General features: G+C 43.9%; 2 non-coding genes across 2 annotated transcripts; both read left to right on the top strand.

The window, feature by feature from the left end:
* The first annotated feature begins 11,537 nt into the window (after nucleotides 1-11,537).
* TRNAK-CUU lies at nucleotides 11,538-11,610 on the top strand. Its single transcript has one exon. It is a non-coding gene; the product is annotated as a tRNA-Lys (tRNA).
* Nucleotides 11,611-11,758: 148 nt separating this feature from the next.
* Nucleotides 11,759-11,831, top strand: TRNAK-CUU. Its single transcript has one exon. It is a non-coding gene; the product is annotated as a tRNA-Lys (tRNA).
* The last annotated feature ends 11,332 nt before the right edge of the window (nucleotides 11,832-23,163 follow it).

Below are 23,163 nucleotides of genomic sequence, written 5' to 3'. Positions count from 1 at the left end.
ACGTCACTCCTCGGCTGAGCCACGTAAACGTTCAGGCCTTGAACTATCTTTTGAGGTCAGAAATCTATGTTAACGAGGATGGACGTGCGGTTCATTAGATTTTGGATTACCAACCCTTTTCCCGCGCTTTCCTAGACGTCGGCCAATCCATAAGAGCTAGTAGTCCAAGATTGGCTAGGATCGACGTGTCGAAGCCAAGGTTTTTGGCTTGGGACAATCTTAAGCCGGTTGTTTTGCTTGACATTCAGAATCCTCAGCCAGCTGCACAACCACTTCCACAAGATAATCCTGAAGTTGCAGCGCGTGTTGAAGAAGAGACCGAATCATCCCGTCCTTCTCTTAAGGAGGAGATAGACGAGTTCTACTTTGAGGAGGATGTTCCAAAAGCTCCACTAATCGAGCTTTCAAACGTTGAGGGAGAGCAAGATAGGAACTCCGTAATCGGCGCCCCTTTTGTTATTGCCTTCTCGGACGACTCTTTAAACAAGGAAGTGGACAACATAGCCTCCAACAAAGGAAAAAGTTTACGAGAACTAATGGCCTCTCGAGGCAAGGGCCAATCATCGAAGGTGCCTGCCAAGTCCCAAACCTCTGTCCTTCCTCCTGCTGCTCTGCAAATCCCTACTGATCTCAGCTTGAAAGTTAATCCCGATCTAAAGAAGAAAAGGCTGGTTGAGTCCCTCGAGGAAGGTGAGGTGGGTCCTCGCCAGGATGGTAAACAACAAAAAACAACTCAGAAGCATCAGGACAAAAGGGCTCCATCTGTGGAGAGCCGAGAAGAGACGGAACGGCCTGAAGTGTGCATGCCTCCGCGCACTTGGAGCCCTCGACTCGAAGTAGACAGAGTAATCATTCCCTATAATGCTTCAATCCGAGAGTACAATAGGGGTCAGGCAGGGTATATTGCTGAAGCCCTGGAGCAGCCCATGCTCCTTCCCAAGGACATGGAGGCTTACAGGCGATTCTCATAACCTAAACTCTTCCTATCCCTGAAGAGGGATCTTGCGATGATAAGGCAATTTATCCTCTCATCGGTAAGATCATTGGATCATATCATATTTTAACTTGTTATCTTGTCACTTCTTGGGCAGATCACTCAACTTGTGGCCAGGGAGTGATGCCGCAACAATCGTAAGTTAGCTGATGTCGAAGCCCTCTCTCTTGCTGAGGTGGAGAAGGCTTTAAGAGCCCTCAAGCAGGAGCACTATAAGCTATCTGAGAAGCTCAAGGAGGATAAGTCAGGTCGCAAGAGTGCTGAGGCTAGCTTGAAGACTGCCGAAAAACAAGCTGAAGATCAACGCCAGAAACTGTACGTGACTGAGACCAACCTTGCTACTGAAAAGCAAGCCATACTAGATCTCAAAGCCGTGTTACAGAAAGCCAAAGAAGAGGCCCAGCTTGCCAAGGAAGAAGCTCAGCTAGTCAAGGAAGCAGCCGAGGCCGAAAAAAGGGCTACTTACCAGCTTGGAGCGGAGGAAACTGAGGCAAGGCTTTCCGAGGAGCTGCCAGAAGTATGAAAGGATTACTACAGTATTTCATGGACTCAGGCTCTTAATGCTGCAGGGATCCCTGCAGACTCTGCCTTGAGATTGCCCGAGAATGTCTTCTTCCCTCCAGAGATCCGGGAGATCCCCACCGATGCCATTAAAGATTCTGAGCAGCCTACGGTTGTTCCTGATGCCTTTAACTGAAATTACTGGGGGGCTCTGGTCAGGTAGCCGTCCAGGTTGAGGATATGGAGGAAGAGAAAGGTAAAGGCAAGGGTAAGGGAAAGAAAACCTCCTCCAAGGCCAAGGATCTCGTTAAGGAGACAGTCACTGAGGCTAAGGATCATGAGGCAGGTCCCAAAGTCAAGGATGTTTCACCTCCTCAGCCAGAGCAAAAAGAAAATCCTCCTGTTAAGGCTTAGCTCCTAGGGTTCTTATTATTATTATTTTTTTTTTTTTTCGGACGGAAGTTGTATTGCATTTTGTTCTTTTGCAAAGACCTCTCATTGTATTATTCTTAGTTATCAATACAAATGCATTTTCTCTCATTTTTTATCTTTATGATTGATGTTGATGAAATTTTATTATATTGTTCCGAGTCAAGGTGATTGTTTTTTTTAGTTGATGCTTGCAACAACCCTACCAATATTAACAAATGAGAAAAAACAGAACTATGTAATGAACTTTGAACAATAAATGCTATCATGCAAGACTGTGAACGTACCTTAGAACTGTATATAATCCTAAGTTGTTAAGTTTCCCCTAAGTCTGTGGTCCGAGGAGCCATGCAGGACTTAGGTTCTGTTTAAAACTTGGATAGATGTCATAAGTTGTTAATTTCCCCTAAGTCTGTGGTCCGAGGAGCCATACAAGAGTTAGGTTCTGTTTAAAACTTGGATAGGTGTCATAAGTTGTTAATTTCCCCTAAGTCAGTGGTCCGAGGAGCCATGCAAGACTTAGGTTTTGTTTAAAACTTGGATAGGTGTCATAAGTTGTTAATTTTCCCTAAGTGTGTGGTCTGAGGAGCCATGCAAGACTTAGGTTCTGTTTAAAACTTGGATAGGTGTCATGAGTTGTTAATTTCCCCTAAGTCTGTGATCCAAGGAGCCATGCAGAACTTAGGTTCTGTTTAAAACTTGGATAGATGCCATAAGTTGTTAATTTCCCCTAAGTTTGTGGTCCGAGGAGCCATGCAGTACTTAGGTTCTGTTTAAAACTTGGATAGGTGTCATAAGTTGTTAATTTCCCCTAAATTTGTGGTCCGAAGAGCCATGCAGTACTTAGGTTCTGTTTAAAACTTGGATAGGTGTCATAAGTTGTTAATTTCCCCTAAGTCTATGGTCCAAGGAGCCATACAGGACTTAGGTTCTGTTTAAAACTTGGATAGGTGTCATAAGTTGTTAATTTCCCTTAAATCTGTGGTCCGAGGAACCATGCAGGACTTAGGTTCTATTTAAAACTTGGATAGTTACCATAAGTTGTTAATTTCCCCTAAGTCTATGGTCCGAGGAGCTATGCAGGACTTAGGTTCTGTTTAAAACTTGGATAGGTGTCATAAGTTGTTAATTTCCTCTAAGTCTGTGGTCCGAGGAACCATGCAGGATTTAGGTTCTGTTTAAAACTTAGATAGATGCCATAAGTTGTTAATTTCTCCTAAGTCTGTGGTCCGAGGAACCATGCAGGACTTAGGTTCTGTTTAAAACTTGGATAGATGCCATAAGTTGTTAATTTCTCCTAAGTCTGTGGTCCGAGGAGCCATGCAGGACTTAGGTTCTGTTTAAAACTTGGATAGATGCCATAAGTTGTTAATTTCTCCTAAGTCTGTGGTCCAAGGAGCCATGCAGGATTTAGGTTCTGTTTAAAATTTGGATAGATGTCATAAGTTGTCAATTTCCCCTAAGTCTATGGTCCGAGAAGTCATGTAAGACTTAGGTTCTATTTAAAACTTGGATAGAGAGAAGTGAGCCGACAAATGCGCGATGATCACGACATATAATACAGGCATAGTTGTTTTCATTAATAATAATATCTTCTCAGATTATTTACATTTCATGGGTGAGATACAATTTTCTCGTCTAGGTCTTCCAGATAATAAGCACATATTCCTGCCACTGAGGTGATGCGATATAGTCCTTCCCAGTTAGGTCTCAGCTTACCCCAGGAAGGGTTCTTGGCGTTGCCAAAGATTTTTCTCATCATAAGGTCGCCTGGCCCTAGTGGCCTTAGTTTTACATTAGTATCGTACCCCTGCTTTAACTTTTGGTGGTAATAGGCCAATTGGATCATTGCTTTTTCTCTTTTCTCCTCGGCTAAGTCTAGACTTCTCCCTAGTAACTGGTCATTATTTCTTGGGGTAAAAGTGCTGGATTTCAATGTTGGGAACCTAGTTTCCAGGGGGAGAAGAGCCTCGGCCCCATAAGTCATCAAAAAAGGAGTTTCTCCCATTGACCGTCGCGGCGTGGTTCGGTAGGTCCATAGGACGTGTGGTAGTTCTTCCACCCATCTTCCTTTTGTATCATCCAGTCTCTTCTTCAGCTCGTTCACTATGACCTTATTCATAGCTTCGGCTTGCCCGTTCCCTAGGGGTAGGCTGGAGTGGAATATCGCTTTGTGATTCCAAAGTCACAGTAGTATTTCCTCAAAGTTTTACTATCAAATTGAAGGCCGTTGTCGGAGATGAGGGTGCGAGGAGTTCCGAAGCTTGTAATGATGTTTTTCCAAATGAACTTCTTTGCATCCACGTCTCTGATGTTGGCTAAAGGCTCAGCCTCAACCCATTTGGTGAAGTAATTTGTGCCAACAATTAAGTATCGCTTGTTCCCTACTGCTTTCGAGAAAGGGCCTACAATATCCGGACCCCATTGAGCGAACGGCCAAGGACTGGAGAGGGGGTTAAGGACTCCCCCCCGGTTGGTGGATATTTGGGGTGAATCTCTAGCATTGATCGCATTTCTTTGCATATTCTTGGGCCTCTTTTTGCATGCTCGGCCACCAGTACCCTTGGGTGAGTGCTCTATGTGCTAGCGATCTTCCTCCTGTGTGACTCCCACAAATTCCCTTATGCAATTCTTTGAGCAATGATTCTGATGCCTCTGAGTGTATGCATAATAAATATGGCCCCGAGTAGGAATGCTTCTATAGCTTGTGGTCCTCTGACAATCAAAACCGAGGAGCCTTCCTCCGTATCTTCTCGATCTCCAATTTTTCTTCAAGTAACATATCATCTTTGAGGAAACTCACTATGGGATCCATCCAGCTAGGATTCACTCTAACTTGATGGATTCGAACTATATCCTTTTTTATTGTATCTATCTTGCATAAATCTTCAACAAAGATCATTCGTGGTAGATCCTGCGTCTAGGACGTGGTAAGAATGGCCAACGAATCCGCATGTGTGTTCCCGCTTCTAGAGACATGCGTCAAGTTGAAAAATTCAAAGTCTAATTGCAGTCGTTTGACTTGACCAAGGTATTCCTGCATTCTCGCATCTCTAGCCTCCAACTCACCCCTCACCTGGCCTACGACCAGTCTGGAGTTCGAGAACGCTTCTATTGTCTTTCCGCCCATTTTTTGCACCATGACCATTCCTTGCAGAAAAGCCTCATACTTGGCTTCATTGTTTGTAGCCGAGAACCCCAGTCTTAATGACTTTTTAATGGTAATCCTCTTGGGCGATATTAGAACTAGCCCTACCCCAGATCCTTTTTGGTTTGCCACACCATCAACGTAGACCTTCCATCGCGAGGCTCCTTGAGCAGAGATTGTGCCAGCCGATTTTCCATCCATGTTTTCCTCCTCCGCTACTGCTTCTATAGAGGGTTCAGCAAATTCAGCAACTAGATCCGCGAGGACTTGGCCCTTAACAGAGGTCCGAGGCATGTACTTAATATCAAAAGCTCCTAGAAGCATGCTCCACATGGCAATTCTTCCTATGTATTCGGCGCTCTGGAGCACCAATCAGAGGGGCAGTTGAGTCAGGACAATGACCATGTGTGCCTGAAAGTAGTGGGGAAGTTTTCGCGTGGCATGCACTGTCACAAGAATTTCATTTTCCAGTGGTAAGTAGTGCACTTCAACTTCATGTAACGATCTACTTACATAGTACACTAGTTGCTGTATGCCATTATTAACCCGTATTAATACCAAGCTTATAGCGTGAGAGGCCACTGCTATGTATGTGAACAGAACTTCGTCGGCCTCAAGGCTAGACATGATAGGTGGCTGTGATAGGTATTCTTTAAGTTGCTAGAAGGTCAGGGCACAATCTTTGGACCATGCAAATCCTTTCCACTTGTTCATCAAGAGGTAGAAAGGTCGGCATCGGTCTGCAGATCGAGAAATGAACTGATTTAATGTTGCGATCATTCCAATGAGTTTCTGTACTTCTTTTAGGTTTCGAGGAGCTTGTAAGCTATTAATCGGTCTGATTTGGTCCGGGCTTACCTCTATTCCCCTGTGAGTTACCATATAGCCCAGAAATTTACCAGACCCGACGCCAAATGAACACTTAGAAGCATTAAGGCGCAGCTTGTGCTCTTTTAAGATGCCAAAAATGACTTCAAGGTCTCTCAAGTGCTCGGACACCACTTTACTTTTTACTACCATATCGTCTATGTAGACTTCAATAGCCTTGCCTAGTTGTGGTTCAAACATTCTGGTCATCATCCTTTGGTAGGTTGACCCTGCATTCTTTAAACCGAAAGGCATCACCTTATAGTGGTAGTTTTCGACGGGTGTCATAAACGCTGTTTTCTCTTAATCTTCTAGAGCCAGTGGTATTTGATGGTAACTCTTAAAGGCATCCAGGAAGCTCATTCTTGGGTGGCCTACAATTGCATCTACCAATCGGTCTATCTGAGGCAACGGGAACGGGTCTTTCGGGCAGGCCTTGTTTAAGTCTGTGAAGTCTATGCATATTTGCCACTTCCTCGTCTTCTTTCTTACCACCACTGTATTTGCCAACCACTCGGGGTAAAAGACTTCTTTGATAGCCCCTGCCTTTTTCAACTTCATCTCTAACAATGTCGACATGCTCTTTCGACGGGCGCCGGGATGGCTGTTTCTTTGGAACAAAAGATGGGTTAACATTTAGGTAGTGACAAATGAGGTTAGGGTCAACCCCCGGGGCATCATAGGCGTCCCACGCAAATATGTCAACATTCCTTCTCAGAAACCTGATCAGTTTCCCTTTTTCTTGGAGAGGTAATTCCGAGCCGACTTGGAAAAATATTTCTGGATTATTATCAACAGCAACCCTTTCTAAACTCTCACATTTTATTTCCTCGGCTAATTCACCGACTAGTGCTGCCGAGGTGGTTGATTGCTATAAGTCCTTTTTCACAGATGCCGAGGATTCTACACTGGACTGGCGTGAGATGGTGGCCACCATGCATTGCCTAGCCATGGCTTGATTCCCCCAATCTCTTCCACTTGGCCCCCCGACGGGTATTTTACCTTTTGGTGAAGTGTAGAAGAAACGGCTCCTAGGGCATAGAGCCAAGGTCTAGCTACTATAGCTGTGTAGGGTAAGTAGGCTTCAACCACGATAAAATCCACCTCCACCACCTCTGATCCGGTCTGTATGGGCAATCTGATCTGCCCTTTTGTTATGATAGTCTTCCCTTCGAAACTTACAAGAGGAGAGTCATAAGTCGTTAAGTTTTCGAGTTTCAGGTTCAGCCCCTTGTATAGATCAGGGTACATCACTTCCACAGCACTGCCTAGGTCTACCAGTACTCTCTCCACGTCGAACCCTCTAATCCTTAGCATAACTATTAAAGCATCGTCATGAGGTTGGATGGTTCCAATCTTATCCTTGTCTGAAAACCCCAGCACAGGTGAGTTTCTCTTTTTGGATCTTTTGGACTGCTTCTCACCATCCTCGGCGGAAAGTCGAGCTACAGACATCACCCTGGAGGGAAAAGAGCCGATCCTTCCTGGAGCAACGAGGATGACATGTATCGTCCCCATGAAAGGTCTCAAAGATATGTCTTTCCGAGGCTCCTAAACTACCTGGCCCAGATGACCACTAGAGAGGTGTAAGAGGTGGCGTAATTTTCCTTCTCGAACTAACTGATCTAGGTGATTCCATAAATTCTAGCAATCCTCGGTGGTATGCCCATGGTCTTGATGATAATGACAATACAGGTTCTGATTACGCTTTGAGGAGTCTCCGGCCATTTTACTTGACCATTTGAAGAAAGGCTTATTTTTTACTTTCTCCAGAACCCGTTGCACCGGCTCTCTGAATATGGCATTAACCACTTGTATGTTGGTTTGTCCAGCCTGTCTCAAAAAATCCCTTCTCGACTGGTTACTGTTATATCGTTCCGACCTGTAATCATTCCCTTTATGAGGGATGATCTTCTCATTTCCTTTCCCTTATAACTGGTCCTTTTCCACCTTTTTATATTTGTCAATCCTGTCCATCAATTGGCGAACGCTGATGATGGGTTTACCAGTTAGAGACTTCCTTAAACTGTGCTCAATAGGGAGACCACTTTTGAATGTGCTGATGGCGACGTCATCATGGTTTTCATCCATCTCGTTGTACATCTCCCAATACCTATCCGAATACGCCTTTAAGGTTTCTCCTTCGTGCATAGACAATGATAATAACAAACTTAGGGGCCGAGGGACCCTGCTGTTCATAATAAAGCGAGAGCAAAAAACTTAAGTGAACTACTTATAGGAATCTATGGAGTTCGTCTTCAAACTGTTGAACCATCTTATCGCCACGGGTCCCAGGCTAGTCGGAAAAACTTTGCACATCAAAGCCTCATTTCGAGAATGGATAGCCATTCTTTGGTTAAACTGGCTCACATGCTCCACAGGGTCTGTTCGACCGTTGTAAATGGTAAACGTAGGTTGATAGAAACGTCGTGGTAGTTTAGCCCCTTCTATTCTGTGCGCGAAGGGTAATCTGGAGATCTGATCCAGTGCTTTGTTCATGGCATCTTACCCAAACCCTTACTAGATGGACTCTGATGTCTCCGTTCAGGGCGCTACTCCTTCTCATAGGAAAAGGTTTCATTTGGGGGAGTTCTTGATCTCCACCTGTAACTGACATCCTCTTCCTCATTAGAGGATGTCTCTGAGCTGGAAGGGGACCACCTTTGCTGTGCACGACGCAACTTCTTTTTCAAGTCGTCTAACTCTCGCTACATGGCCTGATAGTTATTTCGCCTTTGGGATATGCGACTGCCTACTTGGGAGTGGCTTTGGCTCGTCTGAGTAATGTGTACGCTTCCTTCTTGATTCCTTCCATTGCCTAGATTTGGCTCAGGGTTAGGAGGATTATTTTGAGGCCGAGGCCCAATAGGTTCTGTCTGCTGAGGGTCAGCTTGGCGTGGATTTTCTTGGTGTGGACCTGATCCTGTCATGCTTAACCGTCGTACTTACTAACACTCAAGTTCTTCCCACAGACGGCACCAATTGTAAGGGCAAAAATTTGGAACCCAAGCCTGCACTATATGGAATCCTGACTCAAAAAACCCAAAGTAATGAAATTTGTAGAGTATGGGTCAAAGAACTAGATTTGGATAAGTTAAGTAGAGGTTAGTATAAGATTAAGTAACACATAGACAAAAACAAAAGCTATTATGATGAAATAACCTCCAGTCCGAGGAGACGCAGAATTTCATTTATGAATATAGATCACTACTTTAGGATTCTTTTGCATGCTACAGTATTCTCTCTCTCTCTCTCTCTCTCTCTCTCTCTCTCTCTCTCTATGGGGGCTTCTATACATTATATAGGCTCTTCCTTATCATTTGGGCTTTACACTTGTTGATCATTCAAGTCTCCACTTGAGCACCTATCCCATCACACACCTCTTTCAGTCCTTTGTGAGTTGTAGTAGTCAAGGTAACACTGTTCAAGGGCCTTCTCCACATTAATGCGGCTAGAAAAGTAGTTGTAGTGCATTTAATGTGATGGTGGCAATTTTTGCTTAGATATTTTGTGTTTTCTTCCTTTTCACGTATTTAGGGGATGCGTTTCAGTGGCTTGGACATACCTCCGCTTCGAATTTTCAGAGTCCGATGAGGAATTCCTCCTCGGACCTTTTCTCTTTGTTTCCTGTGATAAGGCTTAACATAAATCGCCTAAGCCACATTGCCTCCTCGGACGGGCTGGCATTCTCGGTCTGGCCCAAGGCCCAACTCGTTACTTTGGGCCATAGCCCCCACAATATATATATATATATATATATATATATAAGCATTTAAGTTCTAATAAAAAGTCATTATTTAAAACTAATTAATTTTTAACTAGTTTTAAACATATAATTGCCTAGAATTATATGTTTAAATGCTTATGATCATAATTATGACATCTACTAGAATTAAACATCATGTCATGCTATCTTGTTTTCATATAATTGCCTTTCTAGGGTTTATTTAATTATTTTGTCAAAGCTACATACTATTGTTTAAGAAATCAATTGCATAGCAGTCTCTATGTCTTTTAGGAAAATGTTTGACTTCAAACATGTTTGAAGCCATCTATGCAAATTAATTAAGACTATGATTATTTCAACATAAAACATTTTTAAGGAAACGCGTTAGTTTTCTAACTCTTTTGAGTTTTTAAAAATACTTTAGAAAATATTTTCAAACATTTGACTCATTTGAAAAATGAACTTAAAAATTTCTCTTGGCAACCCTAACCTACCCAAATTCCAAGACCAACCATCCAACACATCCACCACCACGAACAACTATGATCTTACTAAAAACTAGAACAAAGGGCAAAGATAAAGAAAATCCAATAAATTGAACCATATGAGCCAAATTTAAGTATCAACATACATTTAAAAAAAAAATGGTAGCCATAGTCATGCCTCCCTCTTCGACGACCAATCCCAATTCGCTGACTAATGTTCAAGTTGCCACCATCATGAAGCACATCTAAACGACTAAACCACCACAAGGACAGAGGTAGACTTAGACCTTGGGGGCAATGGCCCTCCCCAGTACTTTTTTTTTTTTTTTTTTTTAGACATAGGTAATAAGTTTAGCAATTTTTTTTAATAAAATTACCATTTTACCCCCTTAACAATATTATTGATTATTTTAAGCGTAAAGTTATAGCCATAAACTTTTCTACAATATTTTTAACAAATTATTGAGGTAATAAATTCTTATTGGTTTGTATCTAAACCTACCACTTTCACCATTTTTTTTTAACTTATTAATAACCATTCACCACATCACCAATTTGTTAAAAAAAAAAAAATTGTAACTACAGCATATTCCTCCTTTAAAAGGCCATAAAAAAAATTATAGATTTAAAATCTAAAACAAAATATACAAGTCCAAAAATATTAGCCCAACAATAAAAATTACTAATAGTAATCCTAAAAGTAATTAAACTCAATCAACTAATTTTACCTAAAACAAACAACCCAACCCTTTAAATAATTTTAAATAAAATAATTTTATTCTTACCAAGCAGCAACCTGCACATCAAAAACACACTAAAAATAATAAATAAATAAAACACTTAGTGGTTAAGTAGCAGAACTGGAAACTAGACCCTTAGTTCCATTAGACACACTAGGATATGGACGCTTGTCCGCATCTCAACGTGTTCAGTAAAATTAGTCACTGGACACAAACTCAACCCGGTTTTGAGCTACCGTGTTGGAGAGGTTGAAAGCATTTTGGAAAAGGGAAAATGCTCTAGGCTTTTTTGGGCCACACCACATTTTATGCCTCTCAAAATTACAATTTTTTTTGTCAATAGAAAGTATTTTCAGTTTTATCAGGATTTTACATCATACTAAACACTTGAAAACGTTGAAAATATTTTTTCAAAAAACATTTCACAATGCACCAAACATTATCTCAATTTTGATAAGAATTTGATTGGCTTTAGAACAGATTGTCAAAGCGATGAATAAAAAAATTGTTCTAAAATGATTTTCTTCTCAAGTCAACCGAAGCTTTCTTAATATTTTGTTTGTTTTCCCCACCTCCTCTTGTATTTTTCTCGTTTCTTTTTTGGTTATTTGTAGCTATACAAGATTGTAGGCAAATTTCAGCGTGAGCCCGTCTAGCTCAGTTGGTAGAGCGCAAGGCTCTTAACCTTGTGGTCGTGGGTTCGAGCCCCACGGTGGGCGCTAATGTATGTAGCCATTCAAACCTTTTTAGTTTTTAACATTAGCACCTTTAGGCGCCACTTGTGGGTTGTGGCTACCAAAGCATGTTTGGTTCGGACTTTCTGTAGAAGTGTACAGAATAGGTTGTAATGCCGCAAGCTTGCCATAGGCCCGTCTAGCTCAGTTGGTAGAGCGCAAGGCTCTTAACCTTGTGGTCGTGGGTTCGAACCCCACGGTGGGCGTTCCTTTATTTTTTATTTATTTATTTAAACTTCAGTGACTTAACATGAGTATAAAGCCGTTGTTATATTATTACACGAGTTACATTTTAAGTTCGTCACCAAAGAACAGCATTCATTTTATGATAATTGGTTTATGATGTATAGGGGATTTAATTACAATGAGACTTAAAACATAGTTGTTATTATATCGTAACACAAGATATATTTTAGGTTCATTGTCAAAAAGATATATAGCATTCATTTTATGATAATTGGTTTATAATATATGCGGGATTTAAAGTTTAAATCTCTTAATCAATGACAAAAAGACTTTACTTAAAACAAATTTGCGTAGCAACATGACTTCAACATCTACATTGCATTGACTTATGGTTTATGGCGTAAACTCTGGCACTACTAAAGTAGATCAACTTTTTCTTCTTATCAATTTCACAACCAAATTAATAAATTTTGTTACTAAAACATTTCTCATTACAAAGCTCTCTCTCTCTCTCTCTCTCTCTCTCAAAACATAAGGTTGAGTCTTAATTCTTTTTACTCAATACATAAAAAAGAAGTGGTAAGTACTTTCAATATTGTTCACTGTAATTCAAAGGAAGATCATGTTACGTATATTTTAGGAACTCTCACTCTATTAAATTAACTATCAACCATTCCATTTTTTCCATTTTCTTTTCAAGCAATCCACAGCCATTTCAACCTTTTAAGGTAGCTACTCGCCCACAATATAGTGCTTTCGTGGAACGTTTTCATTAAGGAAATTTTAAAATTTGGCTCAGCATAATATGGATATGCCTCCTTTGACTAAAACAAAGACTGCTTTGCAGTACTCTTGTTTTCCTCTTACATTTTATACATGTTTTCTTATGTTGAATTGGAATTCCTTCCAACTTGTTCTTCTTTTGGCTAGTGAGGAATGCATTGTATCATATTTTCATGTTCTTGTAATGAACACTCACAGAGTCACAGTCCTGCTCCTTGCGTTTCCTTTATATTATCTATTTTATATTAATTTACTAGCTTGTTTGGTTTAAAATTTCCTATAAAAATCTGTGGCGTGCACTACAAACAGCTTGATTTTTTTCAACATATTTTTATCCACAGTCACTAAAAATTGTTGATAGAAGCTTTAATTTTCTACAGCTATGCACAACCATGGAGGTGTGGAGTAAATTTGAAGAAATTAGCATATACTTATTTCAACAGTTATGCACAACTGTTGAGGTAAAGAGGCTCCCTTTCCTAGTGTTTTCTTTCCCTCTAAAATTTGAAATTTCACTTTCAGCACCATAAAAAGAGTTAAAAAAAATACTAAAATTGGGAAAAAATTTATCAACTGGTTGATAAATGTAGAAAAAAAAATTAGATATTTTATCAACAGTTTTGTAAATGTAGAAAATCAATAACACCAGGAAGCTACAAGCCAAAGGATTCTCACTTTCTATCCCTCTCTCTCTAAAATTCTTTCTCTAATTCTCACACACACATACAAATGCAAAGGTTTTTCTTTTTTTCTTTTTTCACAGTGGCATTTGTTTCGCTCCCTCTCTCTCTCTCTCTCTCTAAGAAAAACCTAATTCCATTTTTCCCATTTGGTAGATTGATTTCCTTCGATTTTGGCTATTCGAATGGAAAATTTCTCGAATCTTGAGGCTTCGATAAGTGATTTTCTTTATCTATTTGGGCCAAAATGGGTAACTAACCATAATTTTCCAACTATACAGTTAGTAGGCAATATTTGCAAACTATATTTTTTACTAGCATCTCGAGTCTAAGAGACTCAATTTTGGCCTATAAATCGAGTCTCAAAGACTCGATTTCCATTGTCTAATCACATCTGATGTGGCATCTTTTTCCACGTGGCGACCACCTGAAAATCGAGTCTCTAACACTTGATTATAAACCAAAAAAATTTGAAGTCTCAAAGTGATAGAAAGAGCGACCCAAAAGCTCTCAAGCTCAAATACCCATCTTCAACCCAAACCCCAAATCTCAAAAACCCAGTCAAGCTTAGTAGCCCATCCTCCATGGATGAAGTAAGGGCTCGCGCGGCCCCTGAAACGCGTGGCCTGGGGCTCACGTGGCCCCTGGGGCTCGTGCCGCCCCAAGGCTGCACGGCCCTTGGGTCGCGCATCTGGTGGTTGTGGTGGTGGCGGCCTAGGCATCTGGTGGTTGCAGTGGTGTCTTTGTTCTTGGATTGAAGCATGAGAAAGAGAGAGCAACCTTTTTGGGTTTCTTTTTTTTTCCTGGCTCCTAGCTCTGATTTTTTTGTTGGTGTTGTTGTTCTGATTTCTTTGTTGGTGTTGTGGTATTTTATCTTATTATAAATCGAGTCTTAGATACTCGATTTCCAGGTGGACGCTACGTGGAAAACGTGCCAACTCAGACACGATCAAAACATGAAAATCGACCCTCAAAGACTCGATTTATAGATTCTAAATCGAGTCTCTTAGACTCGAGATACTAGTAAAAAATATAGTTTGCAAACATTGCCTCCTAACTATATAGTTGAAAAATTATGGTTAGTTACCCATTTTGGCCATCTATTTGTGTTTTGTAGTTCTTTTTTTTTTTTTTTTTAATGTTTGAGAGTCTTTGTATTTGATTGAGAACCTAAAGCACTTGGAGAATTTTGAATTCTGTGGTTTTTGTTTGAATTTTTTCTTGAATAGAGCATTGAATTCGAAATGCTATGCCAAACTTGGTTGTGAGAAGAATAGATTGGTGAAAATTAAGGCTTACATGAAAATTAGGGCTTAAATTGGATTTTATGGTGATGAGGTAATCAAACTTGTTGAAACTAAGATCAAACTTGGTAAAATCACCATTTTAATAGTTTTTCTTTATTTATTTCTGATACTAAGATTGAGATGCTTGATTCTGGATTTTAAAAAAATTCTTTATTTATTTTGAATGATTGTTTTAATTTTAGCCTATCACGATGCTCTTACTCAGCTCATTCTAATGATTTTTGAAATTGTACTTTGTTACAAATCAACTTGTTCTTAAGTTTCAAATCTACGTTGTTGGATTTCTCATTGGTTACATAATATAGATTTAAAATATTGGCATCATGTTCAAGAAAAAAGACAAGAAGTTTCTTTGAATCCAATATTTAAGAAGGGGTGCAATTTGACTTGTATAAAAAATAAAAAAGATGAGGTGCAATTTGTCTAGTATGTCATCCTTAGAAACTGCTAGTTGTATATATCTGTCAAATTCAAATGCTTGAATAAGTTTAAATTATAAAATGGCTTGAATGAGTATAAAATTGTTGGTATGTAGATCTGGAACTCTGGTGAATGTACAAAATTCAAGTTAAAGGCTTTAGAAGTTGATCTTGAAGCTTAAGGATGATGGGTGCTTGAGTTCATCCTCAGTAAATTGAGGTTCTTAGAAGACCCTTTTTTTTTGTATATCAAAATTTTTACACTATTTGTATTTTGCTTATTTAGTAGTGAAGGCTCTAATTGTTGCATGGTAACATTATAGTCATATTAGAAAAGTTTTTTTTTTTTTTTTTTTGGATTAGCGAAGAAGGAAAAGATTTTGGTTTTAATTTTAGCTTGATCACCATTACATGGATCAAAAGTTTGATGGGTCAAGGCCTTAGTGTTGGGATTGATGATTTGGCTAATCAATGCCTCTGTAAGGTCTCTTATATATATGTGAGAACCAAGTACGAGGCCTATGGGCCTTGTATTATTATGGGCTCACAATCTATTTGTAGTGGGCTTGAAGATTTCCTACTATGGGTCGTTCTCGGCAGAGACTCAAAGCAACGCCCAGTTTGATGTTCACTCTTTCACTCTTTTCTCTCCCAAAAAAAAATCCCATTCTTCTCCCATCTTTCTTCTATTTATAGCCAAGGTTAGTGGGAAGATCATGATTACAGCCACCGTTTGTGCCATTGAAGGTCCAATATCATTTGATTTAAGTGGATGTTTAGGTGAGAGGGCGGTGCTGCATTTATGATCTTGGAACTTGATTCCATCTGGACCGATAATGCTCGGCAGCACCGTCTCCCGTGCATACCACATTTTCCCGGGAATGACTCATGTACATGACCGGGAACGTTTGACCGAGCCCACCTTGGAACTTAATACCCTACACCTGTTTGTTATTTATGAATCCCCGGGAATGGCGTAGGACGACTGGACCTTTCGGCTGGGCCTGTGGCCAAAGCCAGTACGAGACAAGGCCCAGGGCCTGTATGGGCCTGGGATCACCGCACTGTACAATTGGGGCAGGGCCCGGGGTCTGTTTGGGCCTAAGGTCTCGGTGCCGTACAATAGCCCCCCCTTGATTCATACTCGGTCATCGAGAAGAATCAAGGAGCAGCATGGGACCTTTTGACCTCGGGAGTCTTTTAGCCTGGGACTTCTGACCGTCATTTCTCATTTAATATTCATCTCAAAAGACGCGCCGTTTCGCGGCGCCAGGCGCAGTCGTCATTATTGCTTGACGGTTCGAGGACCGAAGCGACGTGCGGATTGGTTATGCTTGGCGTTCGTTGGACTGCTCGTAGACCGCGCCCATTTAATGCTTGATTCAGACGCTTCTTCTTCCTCCATTCACTTTTCTTTCCTCTATAAATAACCTCCCTCTGAACAACATCCCATTTTTCCTCTGCCAATCTTTAGAGCTCTTTTTCTCTGCCGACCACATTTCTGTGCGCTTGCTTACCCAGTGTTCTTTTCCTCCTTAGAACCCAAAGTAAGTTTTTCTTCCCCTTCCTTTTCCTTTCAACTTTCATTTCTTTGAGTTTACTTTCGTATTTTTAGGCGTTATAGATGGGTTACTCTTACCTCCTAGAGTCCCCGGCTGCTTTGGCCACCTTTAGGAGTAAATTTAACATTCCCAATGACGTGGATGTGGCCTACTGCCATGAGAGCGATATTGAACTCCACCGAGGGCATGGTATAGCCTTCTTTCCTTTGATGTCCATTCTAGAAGGTGGGGTCAGGTTCCCCGTGGATCCCCTCTTAATAAACACACTCACTTACTACGGGCTGTGCCCGGACCAACTTCCCCCCAACTTTTACCGGGTAGTTAGTTGCGTCAGTAAGTTGAACCACACCTTTAACTTACAGTTAGACCACCATGACATTAACCAAATGTATAGGCTCTGTGGGAGCAAAGCCACCGGTTATTACCTAAAGACAAGGGATGCACGGGTACGGCTGATATCATGCCTACCTGATTCGAACAGGAATTCCGCCAATGAGTTCGTTAGGGTGAGCGGCAATTGGTTTGCCGGGGAGTTTCCTTGCCCCCTTACGCCGCGTGAAGTGGGTTCGTTCCATCCCCTTCATATAACTGCTTTCTTTCGCCTCTCTTTTTCTTCCTCTCGGTAAAAAGAATTTTTATGATTAGAGACTAATGCGTCATTTGATCTTTTGCAGACGGCAAAGTGTTTGTGCAGGACCTCAGAGTCGTCCACGCCAAAGACTTAAACTTCGTCCTCCGCTCTGAGATATACGTGCATTGGGACGGGCAACTCCGGGCTTCGCATTTGATCCTCGGTGTGGAGCCGGTTTATTCTACTTGGCAGCCGTTCAAGCAGGCCCTGATAGTTGACAGCCCCCTGCTGTCGTATATAGACGTTCGGTACGTGAACTTTTTACCGCCGAGTCTTACAACCGGGGAAGCGAGGGAATTTGGCCGGCGGGTTACTTGCGCAGACGAGCTAGCCCCTTTGAGAGACGAATCCGCGGAAAAAGCATCCCGGCGCATCAGGGAGTTAGCCCACGAAGCCGTGCAGCAAGGCCAAGCGCAAGAGCAGCCAATCCCCGAGAATCCGGCCGCCGTGAACCAACAACAAGTGATAGAAGCGGCCGCCCTTTTAGCTAGAGCTGCCCGGCCTAAGGGAAAGATGGTATCTAGAAAAGTGCTGTCGGTAGAACGGTTTGTGCCCGGTGCCCGACAATCCAATCAGCCCCCTCCTCCAGAGGGCCGGGGTCAAGTGCCGCAGCCTTCACCCCCACCGCAGGCCGGACGTGCCCGGAAGAAGCAAAAGGTCACTGATCAACCTTCCACTTGCCCGGGCGAGGTCGCTGCCCAGACTCCTCCCCGTCCAACAGGTGGTATTGTTATCCGTGAGCCGCCGACTGAAGCCGGCACGGGGGGCGCGTCCTCCTCCCAAGTGGCTCCTGCGTGGGAGCCGAAGATCCTTCTGGACGGCAAACCATTGCCGTCAACCGCCTGCATTCGGATGTGGGATAAAGGCGAGGGCGGCCGTATTGCCCAATCTTTGGCCGAAGCTCTCCAACTTCCGGAGGATGTGCATGCTTTCGAGGATGGATCCGAGGAGTCCGTAGGGCGCCGGTTAGAGTGGCACGCCATTGCGGTAATTTTTTTGTCTATCTAGTTCTTCATACAGGTTTCCTTTTGTCTTTTTTCTAACTTTTGTCCTTGCTAGGCTGCTCAAATGGCCCACATTGTGGCTGCTCGGGCAAGGGAGCTTGCTGAGGAGAGCGAGCGCGAGAAGGAGGCGCGCGAGGCGGCGGTGAAAACGGCTAAGGAAAAACTGAAGGCCGCCGAGTCTGCTGAGAAAAAGGCAGCAATTGCCGAGAAGAACCGGTCCCTTGCCGAGAAAAGGTGTGCGGAGCTCCTAACCCAGCAGAATGAGACGGAGCTTAAGCTAGCCCAAGCTATCAGCCTTAACACCTCCAATGCCGAGGAGATAGCTGACCTTAGGGCAGGCTTGGCAGCCGCGGAGCAGAAATGGTATGATGTCGGCTTTGCTGATGCCGAAAACTCTGTAGAGCCGGTGGTTGCTCGGGCTAGGAATATGGGCTTTGAGGCCGGGTGGTTTGCCGCCCTTCAGGCAATGGGCGTTCCTGAGGATTCGCATCTGAGAGACCCCGGCCAAATCCCATTCCCGAGCCCCGCCCCTGCTGCTCAGGGTACCCCGGTGGCTATTGACGAGGAAGAGACAGCCAGTATGAGGGAGCTGGTTGAGCAAATCGATGCTCACGCCGAGCCTGAGGAAATGGAAGTCACCAGTATCCCGACTGTGCAGGAGCTTCTCGGTGAGGCCCCGCCTTTTTCTTTGGCCGGCCAGCAGGAAGTGATACCACCGAACCAACCTCCCCGCTAATTTTGCTTTTATCTTGCTTGCTCACTTTCATTTTATTAGTTTTACTTGCTCACGTCACCGGGATGCGGTGACCGAACATTTGTTTTATTTTGTTGGTTTTATTTGCCTATGTCACCGGGATGTGGTGACCGAACAATTGCTCTACTTTAATTAGAAGTCCGTTTTCTTTTTCCGTTTGAATTTGTCGAATGAAATTATCTCTGTTCGTGTTTTGCTTGAACCACGCCAGTGCTATGGCGGCTTAATGTAATAGTACCCCCGAGAACCATTTACGCGGCGCTTAGTGTATTTTGAGAGCGCTTTTTGACTTAGTATTTGAAAAAGGGTCGGGTTAGGCTTTGGCTGAACCGGGAATCGAGCCGAGGGTCAGGTTTTCGTACTTAGAGAATTATTTGTAGGTTTCCACCTGCTCGGCGATAGTGATCGAGCCGAGGATCAGGTTTCTATCCTTAGATTATTATTTGTAGGTTTCCGCCTGCTCGGCGATAGTGATCGAACCGAGGGTCAGGCTTCTGTCCTTAGAGACTTATCTGTAGGTTTCCACCTGCTCGGCGATAGTGATCGAGCCGAGGATCAGGTTTCTGTCCTTAGATTATTATTTGTAGGTTTCCGCCTGCTCGGCGATAGTGATCGAACCGAGGGTCAGGCTTCTGTCCTTAGAGACTTATCTGTAGGTTTCCACCTGCTCGGCGATAGTGATCGAGCCGAGGATCAGGTTTCTGTCCTTAGATTATTATTTGTAGGTTTCCGCCTGCTCGGCGATAGTGATCGAACCGAGGGTCAGGCTTCTGTCCTTAGAGACTTATCTGTAGGTTTCCACCTGCTCGGCGATAGTGATCGAGCCGAGGATCAGGTTTCTGTCCTTAGATTATTATTTGTAGGTTTCCGCCTGCTCGGCGATAGTGATCGAACCGAGGGTCAGGCTTCTGTCCTTAGTAGTACCTGCTCGGCGATAGTGATCGAGCCGAGGATCAGGTTTCTGTCCTTAGATTATTATTTGTAGGTTTCCGCCTGCTCGGCGATAGTGATCGAACCGAGAGTTAGGCTTCTGTCCTTTGAGATTTGATGGTGATTCTTCCGGCGTACGGCTAAGGAATGAAAAATAGCTTATACAAAAGGATTCATCATGCTCTTAATTTCAATGGGATACAAGTAATGGCTTACACCGATGATTATGCGTAGAACTTCTTCAAGTTGTTGGCGTTCCATGGTCGGGGGAGTGGCCTCTCGTCAAGGTCTTCCAAGTAGTAGGCCCCTGCACCCGCAATAGCTGTGACTCTGTATGGTCCTTCCCAACTCTGAGCGAGCTTCCCTGCAGTCAAGTCCCGCATGTTTCCCACTACCCTTCTTAATACTAGTTCCCCGGCAATGAACTCCCTGCTCTTTACATTTCGGTTGTACCTTTGGGCCAGCTTCTGTTGATACTCGGCAAGACGTATGGTTGCAGCCTCCCTGCATTCTTCTAGCCAATCCAAACGCTCCATCATCAGGTCGGCGTTCTGTACGGGGTCAAACCCGGCGACCCGTGCACTGCATAAGCTCACCTCGGTTGGTATGACTGCTTCCGAGCCGTATGTCAGGGAGAACGGGGTTTCACCCGTGGATCTCCTAGGGGTCGTGCGGTACGCCCATAATACACTGGGTAGCTCTTTCGCCCATCTTCCCTTTGCTCCGTCCAACCTTCTTTTGAGCCCGTTCAAGATAGTCTTGTTTACCGCTTCAGCTTGGCCGTTGCTTTGTGGGTATGCCGGGGTTGAATACTTGTTTTTGATGCCAAGCTTACTACAAAAGCTCCGGAAAGCATTGCTGTCGAACTGCAGCCCATTGTCTGATACCAGCGAATTCGGCACCCCAAACCGTGTAACTATGTTTTTCCATACAAATTTTTTCACGTCGGAATCCCGGATATTAGCCAAGGCCTCTGCTTCAGCCCACTTTGTGAAGTAATCTACAGCCACCAATACAAAACGGCGGTTCCCCGTTGCCCGGGGGAAAGGCCCAAGGATGTCAAGCCCCCATTGTGCAAATGGCCACGGGCTGCTGACAGGATTTAGCTGTCCTGCAGGTTGATGGATCATTGGGGCGTGCTTTTGACATTGTTCGCAACTTCGTACGTATTCGGCGGCATCCTTCTGCATCTGTGGCCACCAAAACCCCTGTGTCATTGCTCGGTGTGCCAAAGATCGTCCCCCGGCATGCCCGCCGCACACTCCCTCATGCAGCTCGGTCAGGAGCTCTTTGACCCTGTCTGGATGTAGGCATAAGAGGTAAGGGCCTGCAAAGGATCTTCGGTACAATTTTCGGTCTGGAGACAGCCAGTATCTGGGAGCCATTCGCCGAATCTTGTTGGCCTCGGCCTCATTCTCCGGAACTTTATCCTCGGTAAGGAAGTCTATGATCGGGCTCATCCAACTTGGACCAGCTACTGCCACCTGCGCAATCTCTACTCCGGCTTGGTTGGGAACATTCTTCACCTGGATGCTTGGCTCCTTTACAAGTTCTACCGTGATGAGCCTTGGCGTATCCTCGGTAGCCGATGAGGCTAACGTGGCAAGAGAGTCAGCGTGCTTGTTTTGTGACCGGGCTACCTGGGATATCTTTACCGTTCCAAACTGACTGATAATCTGCTTTGCCGCGCAGAGATAAGCTTTCATTCTGGGGTCCCGAGCTTCGAAGTCCCCAGTGATCTGATAAACCACCAGTCGAGAATCAGAGTAGATCTCTATGTCCTTTGCGCCCAGATGTAATACTGCCCTCAATCCGGCCAACATGGCTTCGTATTCGGCTTCGTTGTTCGAGGCTTTGAACCCCAGTCTGAGGGAGTGTTCCAGTCGTATACCCTCCGGGGTGACAATGACAATACCGGCCCCGGCCCCCATAGCATTCGATGCACCGTCCACAAATAACCTCCATGGGCGAATCTCCGTACTACAGATTATTTTGCCTTCATCCTTGGGTGTAAACTCTGCGATGAAGTCGGCCAGAACCTGTCCCTTCACCGAGCTTCTAGGCCGGTATCTTATGTCAAACGATCCCAACCGAGTCCCCCACTTGGCAATCCGCCCTGTGAAGTCTGATCTCTTCAATAGTGACTGCAATGGATACTCGGTGAGGACGAACACTGTGTGTGCCTGGAAGTAATGTGGCAACTTTCTCGTGGCGTGCACCAGAGCCAAAACTAACTTCTCGAGAGGCAGGTACCTTGTCTTGGCATCGACCAAGGTTTTGCTCACGTAATACACCGGCATCTGCACTCCCCGGTCCCTTAGCAACACAGCACTTACCGCATGGTCGGTGACAGCGAGATACATAAACAGATCCTCTCCGGGATCCGGGGCCGTCAACCTCGGCGCCTTTGCCAAATATTCCTTTAGCTCTCGAAAGGCTTCATCGCAGCTCTCGTCCCATAGAAACCCCTTCCACTTTTTCAGAAGCTGATAAAAGGGCCGGCAACGGTCGGCAGACTTGGAGATGAATCTGTTCAGGGCCGCTAGCATTCCAGTGAGCACTTGCACCTCTTTGGGATTGCTTGGTGGTTTGAGGCGGTTCACGGCTTCTATCTGGTCGGGGTTGGCTTCTATACCCCGAGTAGAGATCAGATACCCCAGGAATTTACCAGCCCCCACTCCGAAAGTGCATTTTTCGGCATTCAAGCGCAATTTATACCGACGTAGTATCTCAAACACTCCCCGGAGATCTTCGGTGTGCTGCGACTCAATTCTGCTTTTCACCACCATATCATCGATATAAACTTCAACCGTGCATCCAATTTTTTCTCGGAACATTCTCGTCATCATTCTCTGATACGTAGCCCCGGCGTTCTTTAGTCCGAACGGCATGACCTCGTAGTGATAATTCGCATTCGGGGAGATAAATGCAGTCTTTTCTCGGTCTTCGGGCGCCAAGGCAATTTGGTGGTAGCCCTGGAAGGCATCCAGGAAGCTCATCCTCGGATGCCCGTACGTTGCATCTACTAGCTGGTCAATCTTGGGCATCGGGAATGGGTCCTTGGGACATGCCTTGTTCAAGTCTGTGAAATCCACACAAACTCTCCATTTCCCGTTCTTCTTCTTTACCACGACAGTGTTTGCCAACCACTTCGGGAAGAATATCTCCTTTATGGCTCCGGCATCCTTCAGCCGCTGTACCTCCAGGTTTACTGCCTCGACGTGTTCCCTCGACGCTCTTCTCGGTTTCTGCTTCTTTGGGGGGAATAACGGATCCACATTG

This window comes from Quercus lobata, chromosome 7 (genome assembly GCF_001633185.2).
Source record: "Quercus lobata isolate SW786 chromosome 7, ValleyOak3.0 Primary Assembly, whole genome shotgun sequence".
Taxonomy (NCBI): Eukaryota; Viridiplantae; Streptophyta; class Magnoliopsida; order Fagales; family Fagaceae; genus Quercus; species Quercus lobata.
This window is presented reverse-complemented; position numbering and strand designations above follow the sequence as displayed.